Below are 19,819 nucleotides of genomic sequence, written 5' to 3'. Positions count from 1 at the left end.
AATAGTTTACAACTATTTTTGTTTCACTTTTGACAGCAACCCTGACCATCTTCTTATATATTATTATTTTTATCTTTTTATTTTTTTTTCCATTATTTTGACTTGTGTTTATAGTTTGAATTAACACTTGAACATTTAGATTCCTTTATTGTGGCAGCTTGTATTAATATTCTTCAATAAATAAAGTTTCTTTAATTAATGAGATAAAATACAACACTTTATATAAATACAGTAAATCACTTAAATGACATTTAAGTGTCAAAAAGGGAGCAGACGAAAGAAAACTCCCTACCTACCCACAAGGCCTCTGAATTCTGGATAAAAGGTTAGACATTTAGCGTAGGACGGAAAACCTTTTGCGAGAATCGACCTTCCGGGAAGAGCATTCGTAGCTTGTGGTAAATCCCCCTTCTAGCCCAGGTCCAGGTACGGGACTAGCTTGGGTAAAAAACATTTGATATGCTAACCTTCTTGTGCGCAATATGGAAGTTTCTTCTCCTCCTGTTAGATCCGGCCAACTTTTTGTCTCCTCAATTAGCTTACAGAATATACCAAACTCATGCAGTGAAATATAAGGGGGTAAATTATTTTATTTGGAGATCCTTGTGTGCAAGCAGGTACAAAGATTTTTTTTAGAGGGATGGCAATATCAAAAATTTTCTAACTACTGAAGAAATCCCCGCCTAATCGTCCAAGTCGAGAACGAGATATCGTAGATATATATAAATAATATAGATTAACCCTGACTGTAAAAGAACAACATCTAAAATATTGACTTAACTCGTATTAGTTATTATTAATGGTTGATATACACTTTTTGCCAATGATACAGCGATTTACATCTCTTTATACCGTATTGACACAATTGGTAATAGGCTAAAATAAGCATTAAAAAGTATCTAAATAGCTTAAAAAATGGGGTTTAGTTTTGAATATTGATAAAACAGAAACCATCATTTTAACAAAACGACGGCCTATAATTCCATCGACTATAAATTTAAATAATACTCCTGTTCCTTTGTCAGAGGCATTATTTATTTAGTTAAATACTTAGGAATCACCTTAGACAGCAAACTATTAACCGACACATAAATACGGAATTGGAAAACGCATGAAAATTTTTATATCAAATGTATCCATACTATAATAAAAAGTCATCCAATAGAAAGAAAATTGAAATAGAAAATTATCCAATAGAAAGAAATTGATAATATATAAAGCGGTGCTACCCATCTTAACTTATGCCTGCCCTATATGGAATTTTGCTAGTTCAACCGATATAAAAAAATACATGTATATTAAAAACAAATGCCCCAATATAATAAATAGCCATTCATATACCGCAAGAATATCTAAAATGCACACTGAATTAAATATAGACATTGTACAGGATTATATATACATATTATACGCACCCGAAGTTCAGAGCACTATTCCATCTTTAAGTCTCTCCGAAACCTTACCCAAACATCCTTACGCCGCGCCAAGGAGCAGTACTTTCAAAACATCCTATCCTAAGGACCTGATCCTAAATCTAAATGGAAAATCCTAAAGAACCTCTCCGTTATCATTCCTAAATCCTGTCCATACTACCCAGTTGATCCAGATGAGCTTAATACTTTCTTTGTTGCTCCTCCTCCTTCAACAACCTCATGCGAATTTTCATACCTTCACATCCCTGAAATCCCATTTGATCCCAATAACTTTTATTTCCTAAATGTTTCTCCAGATGATTTAATCTCAGCAGTCCTCAAGTCCAGAACTAACGATTACGGCCCACACAATGTTCCTGTAAAGCTCATCAAACTCTGTCTCCCTGCCATTCTTCCTGCCTTCCTGCACATTTATAACTTCTCCCTTCAAAATTCCGTTTTTCCCAAAGCCTGGAAGAAAGTCCTCATCCGACCATTGAACAAAGTTCCTTCTCCTTCTTCAGTTTCCGACTTTAGGCCAATTCCATTCTATCCAATTTGGACAAGCCACTAGAAAGATTAGTCCACTTCCAACTTCAAAATTTTCTCGAACAAAAAGCTCTCCTTAATCCTTTCCAATCCGTTTTCGCTCCCAACATTCCATACAATCCGCTTTATTAAAAATTTCCCAAGACCTCCAATCTGCTATAGACAACCATCAAATAACAATTTTAGTTCTTTTTGATTTTTCTAAGGCTTTTGACACAGTTAGCCATAAGATCTTCCTTAATAAACTTCAAAACCTTTCCATGTCAAATAATGTCCTAAAGTGGTTCCTCTCCTTCCTGTCCCATCGTTCCGAAACAGTCGTTATTCCGAACAAACCTCTTTCCTCTCCCCTGCTTCTGTCACAAGGTGTTCCTCAGGGCTCCTCACTTTCACCAACCCTTTTCTCCATTTATACCAATGATCTTCCTGATTCCATTCACCACGCACAGTACCACCTATACGCAGACGATCTCCAAATCTATCTGTCCTTCCATCCCTCCGAAATGCTTGAGGTCATCCAAAAGATACAAGAAGATATTGACAGCATTAACGCATGGGCGTCTAACAATGATTTGAAGCTGAATGCCAAAAAAACGAAGGCCATTCTTATTGGTTCCAAGCGCCTCCTTCATACCCTCCCTTACAGTCCTCTACTATTCCTTAACAACCAACCGATTCACTTCTGTCCTACAATAAAAACCTTGGTGTCGCCTTTGATCAACAGCTCTCCTGGAATAACCATATTTCCCAAATCACACGCTAATCCATAACTGTACTCAAACAATTCCTAAAATTCCGTAATTCCATTCCTCAGAACACTCGTCAGCTCCTAGTATCCTCTCTCGTCTTCCCCCACTTCGACTACGGATCCTTGGTGTATGGAGAGCTATCTGCAGGACTAGAGTTGAGACTGAAGAGACTCATGAATTGCTTTGTAAGATTTATCTTTGGGTTCCCTAGGCGCTCTCAAGTCTCCCGCTGGTATTCCGAGTTGAAGTGGCTCTATCCAACCTCCCAAAGGCAATACCTCCTTGGTGTTTTTCTATTCCAAGTTCTTAACATCAAAAAACCTACCCATATCCTAGATCTCCTCACTCTTCGTTCATCCCTCCACTCATTAAACACCAGAACCCATCCGAATGATTTATATACGTGCAACCTCCCTCTGGAATTCTCTTTCCATCTCCATTCGCCAGTCCTCATCCATTCTCTCCTTTGAACAACATCTATCCCTGCATTTATTGAATAAACAAACCTCCATCTTTGTAATCAAATAAATAGCCAGGTATTGATTAACATTATAAATAGTAGTAAAGCCAATATACTATTGTAATTTCATTCTACTATCTGAAAATTTGTAAACGTTCGCCAGATAAAAATCTCACTATATGAACCATCTATTTATTCCTAGGGGACATATGTCCCAGAATAATGTTATTTTTTCATTTCATTTCGTATTACTCATTAAGCACTAATCACAGAAATAGGAAGTTACATTAAATCTACAACCCGTAGATTTATATTATGATATGTACTTCATGAAATTCAATGATACGTTTTTATTCTATCCAATGTTATGTATTTTGTTTTATTTCAATAATGATTTACTTCATCTCCCCCTTTCGGGTTTTTTAACCAAAATGTAAAATAGAGAACGTTTCAGTTGGTAGCAGAACGTTATTCCTATCAGCCCTTCCAAAGTGGGGCGAAACGTTGGTTAACTATAAATAGTTTTTTGTTACTGATACCTTTATTTACCGCCACCCTGACTGTCTTCCTCCAATAAACTAGAGAATTTTGTAATGTGGAATAAGTATTAGAAAAATTATATTCTATAAGGGGTTATCCCAAAACAATTAAGTAAATATTGTACATTTTATATTTATGAAATAAAAAACTAGTTATTATTAACAAAGAAGATTAAGGAAAACGTTTGGGCTAATTTAAGCCAACATTCTTTAATAAAAGTTTATATAACAAGAACTTATCGCAGTTCAATTCTATACTCCCCTTTCCCGTAATGTATTTGCCAACCGTATAGAGATACACCTTCTACCACTCTACCACTAACATAGATATCACAGTAAATATCTAGCTAGAATTTATCAAATCAAGACCCAATAAGATTTATGATAGCGGATACGATGACAATTCAATGATATCCTCTTCCCCCATCCTGGACTGCCACCCGCAGACTCACCTGCCCCTGTCCTCCCCCAGGTCGGGCATAGAACCCAAGCAATTACTGTTCCTCCAAGTCCCCTCCAAGGAGTGGGAGGCTGAAGGAGCTAGAAGGACCTGTCGATACTTCTTATCTACACCTTCTCGCCACCCCTGAGGCCTATCTGTCTTTGTTATCGGGATACTTTATTCGATTCTATTATCGATAGCACTTCCAATCAACTTATAAAATTAGTTCATTATCATACATGTCGAAGTAGAAATTTTACTATTCTTCAATAATAATTTGGTATCTTGAAGCAACCACTACCAATGCCAATTTTTAGAGTTTCCTCAATTTTTTATGAAGTAACATTCTCTGTCAAGAATTAAATTTTTACATGCCAAAGAAATAATCTCTGAAGCCTGTAACTATCATTTTTATTAATAGAATAAGATGAGTAAATGGAGAAAAGGTTTTAATCAAAATAGTAAAAGCATTTAATTCCAAAACCAAGCCTAAGCCCTTAATATGAAGTAAAAGATATAATTTTATTTCTTCACAGGAAATTTTTCTTTTTTAAAGTTGAGCTAAAACGTTTTAGACAAAAAAAATAAAATAAAAAGTTTGCCTAGTTATTAAAAGAATAAAGAAGACTCAACAACAATACCAACAAAAGGTTCGCTATTACGATTTTTTCACAGTCATGGTTTTATTTTGTTTAATTACATTTAATAATTTATTTGAGGAAACTTAGATGCGGTTGTAACAGCCTATACTCGGACGCTCTCGCGACAGCTTCAGGAACCTGTTTATCGCCTCAGTACGTGGCTGCTCCCTGGAGGTAAACCATCGAATCTCTTCAAGAGCTAACAGCTTTATACGATACAAGATTATGTTATTTTCTTACTTATTGTCTTGCATATAATTGTGTAATATTGTAAATACTAAATTGTTTTTTATATTATCAATAAAAGTAAATGAAAGAGACCTTCTTCGCAAGCCTAATTAATGCCTATCGACATCAAGGTTTACAGTGAGTATAAACCAATACGAGCCTAAGTCCACCACAAGGGGATTGTATATATGTACTTATATTGTTAATTATTTTTTTAAGGAAAGCTAAGTAATGCTCCGTAGTTATTCTTTCAATTCCTATTTAACAATATCTGATGACTAGTTTCGCTTGGATTGTGTACAGAAGTTCTCGTGTTAAGTTCCCTCTACTCGTTATCAATAACTGCACTCTGGTGCTTTCCTCATACACTATCCCAATACCTCACAATAATTTATATTTATTTTTAAGCCCGAACCAATCAATCCTTCCATTATAAACTTCTTAACTACCCAAACCGATTAGTTTCTAGCCTTGGTCCCTCTTCCATTCCTTAAAATCCTACGGGCGCCTGAAAAGAAGATGGCTTCGAGACCTTCTAGTGGAGAAATATTATTAGAGTGCAACCAATGGGTTTCTTCTCTATAGGTCTGTATCACTTTATTTTGATCTTACATCAAATTACTCGTTACAAATTAATGTCTTTTCTATTTTGTATTATATGACAACTTAAAAGGTAATCGCCAGGGGTAAATGAGCTTTACAAATTGCAATACAAATTTTCTTTTTACTAAGCTTTATTGTAGCATTTCTACGTTTTTTTTAAAATTGTTGATCATTGTAACATTATTAAAAATGAGTTTAGGTATTTAAGAAACTCAGTACAATATTCTGTAGTATGTATTCTTTAAGAAAATTTAATGAGCTTTGCAACAGTTATTTTAATTATTCTGTAAGACTAATAGCTTAGGAGATATGGCTATTTTATTAAAAAGTTATTAAAAGTAGTGGTTATTCACAAAAAAAAATTGAGATTCTGCTGTTATTGTTGAGAATCAGCTATGGGTCAAGCACACTTTTTTTGTTGTATTCGAGGTGTAGAATGAACACCCGTAGTTCGTCGACACCCTGTATGAATATCTTATATTCAAAGTAAGATTTCTTCTCAATATAAATGATCATAGATATCAATGATCATACAAACAGAAATGCATAACTAATAAACATTCAACGAGAAAAACAGTATATAGACAGCAAAGACTGAAGACTGCACCGTTGGTTTCCTCTCAAAGCTGCTCACTGTTAGGACGGCGGCATTGATTGTAGTTGCGGTTATTGTCAAGTGGGTTCAACCCCCCGCTTTCCATCACATCTCCTTCCCCCCCTAAGGTTTCAGCTATTACCGATGCACCCCAACAGAATGTTTGTCTCCCCTATTCTATTCTAAGGCTTTTTCAATTTGAAACGAAATAAACATTTTTAAATATTTACTTTTGGGTTTATCAATGGTTTGTCTGAAAATATTCTCCAATATTAGCACATCGTGTGCCCTGTATTCATAGCATATGCTTCTGTGTACCTATAATTCTTCCACAGCCTCGACAAGCTGAAAATAAAATGTTTATAAATAAGTGATCAATGGTCATGAACATTTCTTATCTAGATCATTCTTTTAAGAGTCTATTTGATTTTTTTCAACTGATAAATTATGTTCAAAAAGCCATATGTTTCGAATGTCAGTTTTAAGACGCAAATGTATTTGTAGTAAACGAACGAACTGCTAAAAAAGAAAATATTGTCATTGGATATAAAACCCTATATATAAGTGAACTTTAAATACTATTCGTCTCTCGGCTTTATTTACATTTAATGCATGTTTTATCAATACCAGACATAATAGAATTCTGGAACCAGTTGGATCTGAGGCAGTATTTGGTTGAGAGTGTATAGATGAACATATTAGTGATAATGATGAAGTTACAATTATTTTCCAAATCGAATTGGGAATAGGAATAGGACCAGAGTGACATTGAGCCCAATTAGATGTTGCCAGGGATGTCCGAGGAGCAGCCAGAGAACAAAATAAACAACTGGACCAATAATAAACAAGGCAACGAAAAATAGCCACTATCTATCCCCTCCCGCCCTAGCTCTATGTCCTGTAAATTGAGCACTGCCTTTAATTTGCCCAATTTATTTCAGCTTTAAATAATCTACTTTTAATTCTCTGATCTTAATTTCAGTTTTAAAATAATCATTGTCATAGTATCCATTCATTTTAAACTTTGGAAGACCATCTAATATATATGTTTCTATTTTCTACTTCAACTGTCCGATGTTTCTTTTGGTTATCAAAAAAAATTAAGGTTGAAAAGAAAATCACCTATTTCTATGATCGATTTTTTCTTAGTTTTCTTGCATATTTTTATGCATGCGCAAGTCAGACTTCTATTGGCATAGTAAATAATTCAAATACGATTATAGGTGCGTTTTTCATATTATAAACATAGTTTTAGAGTTCAATTAAATCCATTATGACTTGTATAATTATTATGTTGTACTTTATTCTCTAAATATTTATTTCCCATTCAACATCTTTTAGGAGACGCCTATATATACACACACGCACCTGTGATAAATAATCAAAAGTAAGCAACGTAAGCCTAGTCAGTACTTGGATGAGTAATCGCCCGTAATTGGTGACCACTCGTGACGGAATGCCACACTTTTCTCATCCCTCAGGGTTTGTAAGACCCATCAGCCTACTTGAAGTAACTCACATCGACTGGGTGTAGGAGAGATGAATCTACCCCGTGTACCTTAATCGGGGATCGTATCTTCCATGATGTCAAATAGTCGTTCTTTTCGGTCCATCGTGGTCTGAGTCAGGAAAAGAAATGTAGGCCTTCGTGTGCCTCCTGACCCTAAACAGTCATATCCTTGATTCTTGAACCCGACTGATTTGGTGTAAAGACTACAGCCTAATCAGCCCCAAACGGACTAGTTATACATTCAAGAGTAATTTTCTATTGTGTTTTCGTATTTGCATGGTTCGTAGCAAGTTGAGGTTGGGTTACCATATCCTGGTTATCTGTTCTCTCATCAGCAATCATGTCTGTAATAAAACTACATTCCGCGTTCTAAGATGTCTACGGCTTACAGGGACAACAGAAAATACATATTTATCCCATTGCAATTTCCCGCGGGTAATGAAGTAGGCATTTATCGCCATTGTTGTTTTCCCATGATTGCCTATAAAATATTGTTGAAAAGAAGTTTTTTTTATTTTATTTTTATACCAGATCGGCCTGGTGGGCCTTACATGGTTGATATAACTTATATTATATATATATTTTAACAGTTGATTATTAGGGGGTATAGTCATACAAATGACACCCCTAACTATATACAATGTTCTTATTAAATGAAAAAATAATAATAAAATAAATAAATAAGAATAATGCTTCTTAATAAAAGAGGAAAGTGAAATTAATAACAAAAAATAATGATATTGGTACACTTAAATAAAACAAACAATTGCCTTCTAATAGAAAAAGAAACAAGTTAATTTGAAAAAGAGAAGAGAGAAGAAAAGAAAAAAAAATGAATAAATAAAATGAATAATAATAAGTAAATAGAAGTAGTGTGACTATGAATTAATTTTATATTTATTAAAAATTTATAAAAGAATGTCCTGCAGCAGCCTGGGCTTCAGTCTTCGGGTTGAGGTTGGGTTTCCCAGGTTGTAGGTCACTGCTCCTTTAACTGTCGGCAACTGGGAGTGGAACTTCATGAACCGTTTTTTGATATAGTCCTCTATTGACTCCATATATAATTCACGATGCAATTGGCTATTTCTTATGAACTAAGGAGCATTAACTGCGATTCTTAGGACTTTATTTTGAAAAAAATGTAGTTTTTTCCTTTTCGTGAAGGATGCCGCGTTCCAGACTTCACAGCCGTACATCAGCAGTGGCCTGAGGATTGTTTTAAATATAAGAACAATTGTTTCTGGTTTTAGTTTGGAATTTCTGTTTAGGATAGGATCACCATTGCTAACCTTGCATAATAAGAAGTTTTGATTATCGATTATCAAATGTTTGTTTCACAATATAAAAAAGAAAAAGTTAAAAATTGTGAGTTTGTTTTCACGCCCACCCAGATTGCCGGACCCTAAAGGTTGTAGGATATTCCGAACTTGTGGGCGGCTCAATTCCTTCCACACGCATAATCATTCCTCCCGCATGTCAGCCATAATCATATTGCCATAAAATGTTTAGTTTGTCATTAATCTTGTATGATAAATACAAATTAATTCCAGGAAGGGAAAAAAGTAGTATCAGTAAAAAAAAAAGGGTCTAAATGGGTTACTTGTGTATTATATGCTGTAGAAAATATTGAAATCAACAGGATTCTTCCGACAAGAAGCTGTGGTGAACGAATTTTGGCGTTATCTTAGCTAATACGTGTCAAAACCGGCACCGATTCAAACCAGGCAGAGATGATTAAAATTTATTTCGTGGTGGATCCACGGAATGAATCTTGACCTTCATACAGGTTACTAATCAATTCAGGTTAGAATAGGTTAGTAAGTTGTAGGATCGAAACTTATTTATTTATTTATCACCCTATCCTGCCCCTTTGTCCTTTTCCCTCTTTAGCCTTTTATAATTTTTCCTCTTCTGTCCTATTCGGAGGCCTCGCTGGTGCAGCTTCTTTTCTCCTACCCAGAGATGTGTGAATAGCTTCCTTCCATCCTTCGAAGGACAAAGACCTTGTAGTACGTGTAGTTTTCCTTCGTCGTCAGCGAAGGGAGATTTCTCACAGTTAGAGATTTCTCAACGTACCCTGTATCTCTCATCATCTTGGGTCGTGTGCGTTTTAAGCGATACAGATGAGTACGATGTGTCCGGCAGTCTCCTGAGCCGACAACATGGGCATATAGATCTATGTTCTCTGCCATGTTCAGCAACCTTAGCGTAGAATCGAGACTATTGTAGACCTTAGAACTGCATTAATTAATAGTTAATTTTATTTTGTAATGGCCCTATGGAATGAAAATACAACCTTCTCACTTTGGTTAGAATAGGGTTGTTACCTGTAGGATAACCTCTCCCCTCTCAGTACGTTTGAAATGTCCAGCCTGAAGGTAAATAAAAAAAATGCAACTTTTAGGATTAACCAATACGTCTGCTATAAATGGCCAGATAGGGAGAAATAAAAAAATTAAAGGTGGTTTGCTTTAATGGCTGGACGGATAAATTAAAATTCAGAATTTCTGTCTACTTAGAAAAATTAATTAGAATACGCAAATAATAGATTTTTAGAACTGTATACTAATCAACGAGTATAGAAAACCGCCCTACCTGGAGTACAGAAATCTGGTTGAGAGTCAACTAATAGAGGTGAGAGAACAACTGTTGTTAAGTGTATACAAACCGGAAGCGACAAAGCACTAGAATAGGGTTAGATATGATCCGGACAGATGGCGGTAGGGAGGTGGTGGAGTCCTCGCTCGCTATTGATTGGCCAACGGATGCACCGCTCGGCGCCAACTCTACTCTAACCTCTCCTCATCTTCTTTGTAGTGTCTTCTCTAGTATCGATATTATCTAATAGTTGATTCGATAGCTATGGAGAAACTTCATCTGAGAGACCATCAGGTTTTTTATTTAAATTCTAACCAAGAATCAGTCATTATTTAAAAAAAAAAAATAATCATAGATTTTAGTGTATTTAAAAAAAACTAGTTCCTATAGTATTTATAATAATAGCCCTAATAATAATGATATGATTAGTGAACCCGAAGTGAAATCACCAATTAATGCTTAAATAACTCCCTCCACTGAATTCTGTAAAGACGTAAGACTCACACCTACCACATCAGTTACATCAGTCTTCACTGACAAGGAGACATTAATATTTTGGTGTATTGCACAATTTAATTTTTATTATAATAATAATTATTTTTAAAACATATTTCCATAGTTTTCTCCAATTTCTAAAATTTAATTTTGGAAAACCAATTGTTATAGTCTGCTTGATATAAAAAAAATTTTTTTTTGGATATTCTCATAAACATCACTTACATTCAATTGTAGAAAGGTTTCATTTTCAAATTTTTAATTGAAAAAAATAATAATAAAAAATAGAGATGTTATAAAACTTTTCTCTGATCATAATACTCTTTCACAACTATTGCGCTTTTCCCACTTCACCTTAAAAATAAAAGCACACAATGTTGAAAAGTTGTTGAAAAGCACTAAGAAACTACTCTTCTACCTAGTTTCAAATTCGTTAAAATAAATAAATTTACGAAGGGTATTTGAAAAAATTAGTCTTTAAGCAAATATTCAGGAAAAATTATACTGTACCTATGCGGCTGCAGCCTCATAGTCCAAGTTGAGAAAAAAATCAGTTATTTCACACCAATTTACGGCTACATAAATGAAAACTATAATTAAAAGTCTACATTTTTTAGTCTGCCAAGAATAGTTAGAGGGAATAAAAAATTTCCACTGTTTCAAAAATTTAATTTTTTATTTGGAACCCCAAATCTTACTAAATATATTAATATTATTATTATTATTATTATTATTATTATTATTATTATTATTATAGCATTACATTCCTGCAAGAAGGGCCTCCTCCACCAAAACCAACCAATCGACACGGTCTCTTGATTTCTCCTTCTATCTGTTCCCTTAAAAACCTCAAATATAACACTGTATAATAAAATCTTGTTAGAACAAGAAGAAATTTAGTATTTCGTCACGTAAAAACTACTACTTCTACAAAGATAAACGTTATATATTACTTTATAGTACATTTAACTACCTTTAATTTAAGTACCAGCAGGCAGCTGTACGTCCAGTAGTTCCTGAGGTATTTTTTTCGTTTATTTTTCTCAAGTCTAAAATTTTGTCGGAATCATCATTTTGTGAATTTATTTTGGCAAATATCATGAAAACTACTACTCCAACGAAGATAAATGTCTTAAACTATTCTATAGTACATTAAACTAGCTTTAATATGAGTATACGTCTTATGATTTCTGAGATATAGTTTCCCAAAAATAAATTGACTGTCTACTGATTTTTCGTTATGAAATGTTACTATTTAAACAATTGTATCAGCGTGTTCGTTCAACGTAAATAGCCCTGTTATGGCTCATCTTCTAGCAAAGTCTCTCGAATTTAAATGATGTTTGGTGTTCTGCAGTTTTTGGTAGTTTTAATAATATTGAACTCCGAATGAAAACTTCATTTTTTTTTTTTTACGTTTTGAATCAGGCACATTTTTAATTCTCCTTAACTTGAATTCTTGGCAGACTCATCAATTTTGACTATTAATTACATATAGGGCCGCCTGTAGGTCAGTGGTTAGGACACTATCTTACGAATTTGATGTCTATTGGCGTCGCCAGTTTGAATTCGGCCTGGCTCGTCGACTTTTTTCATTGAATGGCGGTCCCACAAAATGAAAAATTTTGACCCCTAACTATGGTTAGGCAGTATAGGGCTCCAATGGAAGTCGCCGAAAAAAAAATATATATAGTCCTCATTAAATTAATAAAAAAATGGGTGAACGAACAAACTTTTTTTTCTCTTCTTGGGCTCTTATACTATTAGCAATTCCTTACACCTACTTCCTTAGTGCCCTCGTCAATAAAGTGCGCCCGTTACTCAAGAAGCTCAAAGGATTTGAACCATTCAATTAGGACAGGGCATAATAGCCCGTGATATCTGTTCATAGCTCTATTTTTCTTCATGGTAATCACTAATTTTTTGACATTCGGCACCTAAGATCATTATAATATGGTATCCTGATTCGTTACAACTGACTCATAAAATTAGAATTTAAAATAAACCTGTCATTATTATATTATTATCTATTATATTGGGAAATAGAAATACTTAATTCTTGATATTTATATCTGTATACAATTATATACAACTAGTAAATTTACTAATAGATATAAAATGACATGATATAAACATGTGGAGCATCTACCCATTGATAGATCTCCAATTACGTTACTAAAAAAGTAACGTCTTCTTCTTTTCAGACGCCTAGGGGGATTATCGGGTATTGAAGGAGAAGCCAGGCTAGGAACAAATGGGTTTGGGTGGTTGGGAAGTTTATCATTGAAGGGATGGTATCTGATCCTGGCCAAATCGGCAGCATATGGGACATCGAGGTCCAGGTGAATGACTTGATTTGTGACAAAGTAAGGAGTATTTAGGATTTTGGACTGTAAAGATTGGATATGATATGAATTCGATGGCTTAGTGGAGCCTCAAAGATCAGCTCCATATGTCCAGGTAGGCCTTATTATAGTCATGTAGATCAGGCTTTTGTAATGGGGAAATCGACGAGCAATTTCCTGTCTTTTCAGTCTTGTATGGGGATTCCATGTCAGTCGTTTGTCCAGATGTAGTCTTAAGTAACGGATCTGTTCGACAGGATTGAGTGGGGTATCATTAAAGGATACTATGGGGCGGGAAGTCATTGGCTTACAACGATGGGTAAAAAATGAAAAATATAAACATAAGAAAAATATTGTATCTTACTACATTGTTTAAATACGTTTGTAATTTAAATAAGTTCAAAATGAATTAACTAAACTTCAATAAATACCTTACATTAATTAAATTTCTTTAACAAAACAGATTTATTCTAATTAAAAACTATATTATTCGCCCTATCTGTGGATATTAGTAAAAATTAATGATGCCCTTCTACTATGACACTAAAGGATTTTTAAATTAAAAGCTCATTAAAATTGTTTATTTATCTGATATGTTTAAAATTATATTATGTATTCGTAGAAATATACTGCGTTTGTTAATATCATTTCTATACGTATTTCCTTTGACCAGGCGCTCGGGGGTGAATCCTGTGGTACTTTATATCTCTAAATTAAAAATTCCTCAATACACACCCACCCCTCTCCCTCACAATGTACGAATATATATCATCAACGTGTGCGTGTTTCTAATAGAATATTTTTGCCTTCCAGATTATTGTATTCGTACAGTTTTCTATTCAGTTGCTAATTTATACAACTAAAATAAAAAAAGTGAATTTTATCCTATAAAAAACAAAACGTGCAATATTGAATTTCAATATATTATTTCTTGAAGTATAAATAGAATACGTTTTAAAAATTTTATTCAACAGAATATAATAAAAGAGAGATATTTGTTTTTCTTTCTTTAAAAATAAGAACGTATGAGCTCGTAGAAAGAATTATTCAATTCTTTGATTACTAATCGTTGTTTTTGTAACACTATTAACTAATCGATTTTTTAAGAATTCTGACAAATTTATCGACAAATTCGAAGTTAAAACTTAAAAAGCATATGAATTAAAAATCCAATTTCCTACGGAAGAACCTCAAAATGTCCAAATTCGAGCAGCAATTCGAAAATACATAATATAATTATACTTCTATATAATAGAACGCCCTTTTCATGATTTGAATTTCTATCGAGGTTTGGCTGAATTTGAAGCTAGGAAATAAATGCAAAAATTCAGCCTCTAGTTAAAGAATACAATTCAGAACATTCAAAATCGACATGATTCTTTTAAGAAAAAAACTTTGTTTGTTTTTGATTAATAAAGTAACATCCCTGATCATTAAGGCCATTAATTTCGCTTACGTTTGTTTTATTATTATTATAAATACATATATTTTTTTCACGAAAAGGCCTTGAAGACCACGAGTACGTCATAATTCTAATGATTCTCCTTCATCTGCTTCCTCTTCTCCCATATGTTCCTCATGATTTCTGCGTGTCTACGTTTTCTCTCCTCAGACCACGCAGGATCCTTTCTGGAGCGCTTCCGTCCCACAAGAATCTTCACTCCCTTGAGCGTTCTTCTGTACTTATCTCTGTCTAAACCATCCCGCCCACCAACCAGCCCCACTTGTTCCATATCATCCCTAACCTGCTTGAAATAACCTTTTGAATATTTGTGACAATGGATTCTTTAAAAAATTCTATTGTTTAGTCTTTCAGGATTCATCTTCATCATGTGTCCATAGAACCTCAGTCTTCCCACCCTAACGACAGTCTCTAGGTCCGCAGTTTCCTTAGATATCTTAATTCGACCTCAACCTGTGTCCTTCTTAGGTACGTAGATCCTTCTGAGAATTCTCCTTTCTATTTTTAGAAGCCCCTCTATAAATAAGTTCTTCTTGTTATAAAAATTACTGATGGCAAAGTTTAATTTCTCTATTATTATTGTATTATTTATTTATCTATTTATATCTTTTTATGTATTACGTTATTACAAAACGTTTTACTGATTGCACAACTACTTTTTTAGTTAAACTACTTTTGCCGCCCTTCCTTGATATTATCATCATTAGTTATATAGGTATCATTTTTCAAAATTAGTTTGGAAACTTTTATGTTAATTTGGCTATGAGGATTTGAAGCACTCAGCGCGGTATTTCCCCATAATCTGGATAAGGAGCGGTTAGAGAAGCGTGTGAGCTCCTATTTTAGACAATTTAAAAATAGTTAGTAAGGGGGGGGGGCGTTGGGGCTAGTTTATAACGCTAACTAAAACATTTCACTATTTCGAGTCACCTTCTGAACCACCAGGCTCCTACTGACAAATGCGACTGTCCCGGTCTTCGGGTTTGTTTTCGGCCGAAGCGATATGTAAACAGGATCCCAACATGGCTATTTATGACCTAACTCTTGGTGATTCATAATGGCCCCTTTTTTCTTCTTCTCGGACAAGTTCTTGAAGATAGATTTAAAGGAGAGCGAAATAAATCTCATCATAGATAGAAAACGGTATTACAGATGAGGGGTCTTCGAACTCGTCGAGAAATAGCGCACTAGTGTGCCAACTGAACGAATTCCTCATTTGTCAACATACGCTATAGAACATAAAAGGGATAGAACAGAGATTCCTTCGTCTTTTTTTAAATTTAGCTATTTCCAATCTCAAGATTGGATTGAAGATTTATTATAGTACCACTATTTTTCAGATAAAATAAAATATATCTAGGGAGATGTCTTTTGATCTTGTCTACATAGGTGTAGCTCAGTTATAAACACGGCTAGGTCCATGTTTTCCACAAAATGAGTTAGACGTGGTTTTCGTGGAATACTAAAGCATATCCGTTTAAAAACAGGCCATAAACGAGTTGATACATCTGGCCTCTTTACAAAAACTTCACAAGTACTTAGTTTCAAATTCGGTCAGGTCCAGTAGAGCCAATCACAGCAGGGTATTCAGACCACGTAACCATGAAAAACTTCACTAAACTTAAAAGGTTGAGGTTACTTCAACTTAAAGTTTATTTTAGCCGTTATATTGAAATACACTTATAACTTTACAATATCAATACTTGGGACTTAATATGGACAGACGACTGACCTTGAAAACACATGTGACAATTTTGGAAAAAAAAACAACTTTGACTGAATCATTGATTTTCTTCATTTATACGACTACTATATTATAAAAATAAAATATCACTTACTAACCAACTTAAAATATAAAACATGCTGCTTCGATATGAACTTACGTCACTCAGGTGTGGGGCTCCGTTATGGACTTAACCATATTTGTAACTAAGCTTCTCATATATTTTCTTAATTAAGAATGTAAAATAATGAATGAATAACATAACAAGAATAATATTTATAAATGAGGAGAAGATGGTTGGGGGTGCGGTCAATGAAACACAAATAAGTATGTACTAACTTATTTTAATGTGCCGACGTTTCGGCTAGAGTTTCTAGCCTTCTTCAGGGCTGCTTGCTGAAAAGTTGAGCGCCTAATCAATAATTATAAATAATTTTCAGCAAGCAGCCCTGAAGAAGGCTAGAAACTCTAGCCGAAACGTCGGCACATTAAAATAAGTTAGTCATACTTATTTGTGTTTCATTGACCGCACCCCCAACCATCTTCTCCTCATTTATCATCCACGGTCAACTATCTCTCATAATTAATAATATTTATAATTAGCAAACATGTAATAAAAAAAAGATAATATAACTAGGCCTGGATTTAAACCTGAAAGAACAAAATTATGCTGGCTGAAACATACGAAATATCAGTTTGTCTAGATATCTGAATGGTAAATGAATGAAAAATAAACTTTATTGGCATTACTTTTATTCTAAGTATCTTCCGTCAGCTAACATTTTTCGCAAAGTCCAACAAAGGTCTTATTATAATTATATTTTGAAAATGCTTTTTGGGTTTGAGCTAATAAACTCGAGAAATGAATATTGAACCACGCCTTTACTTTGGAATATACTGCAAACGTCGGTACTGTTTGTTTCAGAGAGATATTTATCTTGGTGGATGTCGGACTTATGTTGGCTATTACTTTCCATTAAAACTATTTCTGCAGTGGTTCGCAGTACTCTAGTATCAACACCATCGGAGCAGGAGTTCCCCAAGGCAGTGTCTTGGGTCCTATCCTCTTCACTGCTAACATTCCCATCAATCCCGACACGTTCCTGGTAACATTTGCCGATGATGCCTGTAACAGCCCCATCCAATCTCTAAACACACATCACCCGAATTGAGCAATGGTGCAACCAATGATGGATAAAAGTCAACGAAATGCACAGATGTGACTTTCCCTCTCCGCCGCAGCTTCTGTCCACTTATTACTTTTAATAATATTCCTCTACTCAGATCCGACACAGTGCGATACCTTGGACAACTATACCGACTGGTCAGCCGGACCTCTCATCTCTCACTAGAAAACAGACTACTAATTTATAATACTATACTCAAACCTATCTGGACCTAAGGACTTGAATTAGGGAACGGCTAAACCGTCGAACATCAAACGTATCCAATCCAAACGCCTTAGAACCATAGTTAATGCACCCTATTACGTTTCCAACAAAACACTAACCCATGACCTTCATATCCCTTTTGTCCTTGTCCTCATACCAACCAAATTCTCAAAATTCCATATAAACCTTTCCAACCATCCTAATCCTTTGGTTCAAACCTTATCTAGTTCAACCCATCCCTACCGCCTACCTAGAAGGTTTAAACGGCAGTGGCCAAGAGACTTATTGTAAAATAAAAATGGACAATTGGAGTCCTGGCTGTGGTCAGATTCTCCACTCAAGCTGAGTGTTTGCGGCTTTAGCGTACTTGCTCTGCCTCCACTGGCTCACTACCAGTGATGCTCCGAGAGGGATGCGCTGGGATCTTTTGAGATCTGTAAGTGGGAGTAAAGCAGAGCTCAAGAGTTTATATTTTTGTGTGACTAGAGATTATTTTATTTTTATTATCATTTTATTTTATTTATTTATTTTTTCATACACATAGTTTGATTATGTTCATTTTCTTTATCATTCTGTTTGTATATATTTTAAGAGAGATTTTTTTTTCATTCATTATTTATTTTATTGTTACTTTATTTTATTTTAGTATGATTGTGATCATTCATCACTATTACCTATTACCCACAACTGTGTGGCACATTGTAATATCTACCAATAAATAAATAAATTAAAAAAATTATATATTGGGAAAATTGAAATATAAGGAAAATATCTAAGATTGGGAAAATTCTTTAATTGATTAATACTCGAAGAACACATACTTATATCTGTTAGCAGCTCTAAAACAATAATAATTAAGCTCAAGCATTGATATACACAGTACAAACTCAACAGTTGTTATCGGCAATAAATAGTGAGATTATTTGAAATAAATAAGGAATAAAATAAATAAGAGTAGGATTTAAAATATATATTTATATTTGTTAGCATAATTTGGATTAGGGAGAGTGTTTCATCCGCGTCCATGTGGCATATAATAATGTTTTAAATACATTTCTGACAGATATTCCTTTCATTCATTAGAATAACTCGAAATGATTTAAGTAAAGCCAATTTTTAGCGTAGAGTAGAAAGTTGAATAATATCTGTTTGTTTTGCTTAACAAGTCACCCCGTAAATGTTCAATATAGTTGAGAGTTGGACTCCATGCGTTCCATGCCAAACATCATATTGAAACGTTTTCCAGGTAGCTGGAAAGGTTCCCCAGTTTTTTTTTTTTTTTTTTTTTTGCTTATCAGATCCGATATTGGGAAAACCTGGAGGGTGTGAGGGAAGGGGGAAAAGGGTCTGCTTCGCAGCGGAAGTGGAAAATGAATAACAGCAAGTTAGGGAAAGTCCAGGGAAATAAAAATTAAACATAAAGTAGCTCGAATTGGTAAAATATTAGTTCTATATTGAAGTCTGGCTAATATTTTCAGATTTATTTCTTAAAACTTCATACAGCTACTTTAAATTTAATCAAGTTTTAATGGCTGTATTGTATATATTATTGTTATAGAAATATTAGTTAATATAATCGGAATATTGAATTTGAGGTTATATTTGATAAATATATATTCTATTTTACTATGGACATAAACTTTCACTACAATAAATATTTATTATATATACGTTTATACTTACTTACATTGAGTATAAGTCAAAATTATGGTTTGCAGTTGGCTTGAATTGAACCTTATAATGCCTTGTTTTCAAAAGATGTTGACTACCTTGGACCCTCCAATAGGGGCGTTATTTAACGAATAAAATAATTCTTTTCTTTTTGAGGGTTCTGGTGCTTTTCTGGAGAGTTTCTAATTTCGTGACATATGAATTTTTTTTTAATAATTTATTTATTGATATTTATAACTGTATACACATATATACAACAAGTAAATTTGCTGTAGGTGACATAGTAACATGATAAAAACATGTGGAGAATCTACCCACTGATAGAACTCCAAAAACATTTCTAGAGAAGAAGATCTCGAGGCCATCTTCTTTTCAGACGCCTAGGAGGATTATTAGGTAATGAAGG

Source organism: Halyomorpha halys, unplaced genomic scaffold (genome assembly GCF_000696795.3).
Source record: "Halyomorpha halys isolate HHAL.00 unplaced genomic scaffold, Hhal_1.1 Scaffold2040.1, whole genome shotgun sequence".
Lineage (NCBI taxonomy): Eukaryota > Metazoa > Arthropoda > Insecta > Hemiptera > Pentatomidae > Halyomorpha > Halyomorpha halys.
This window is presented reverse-complemented; position numbering follows the sequence as displayed.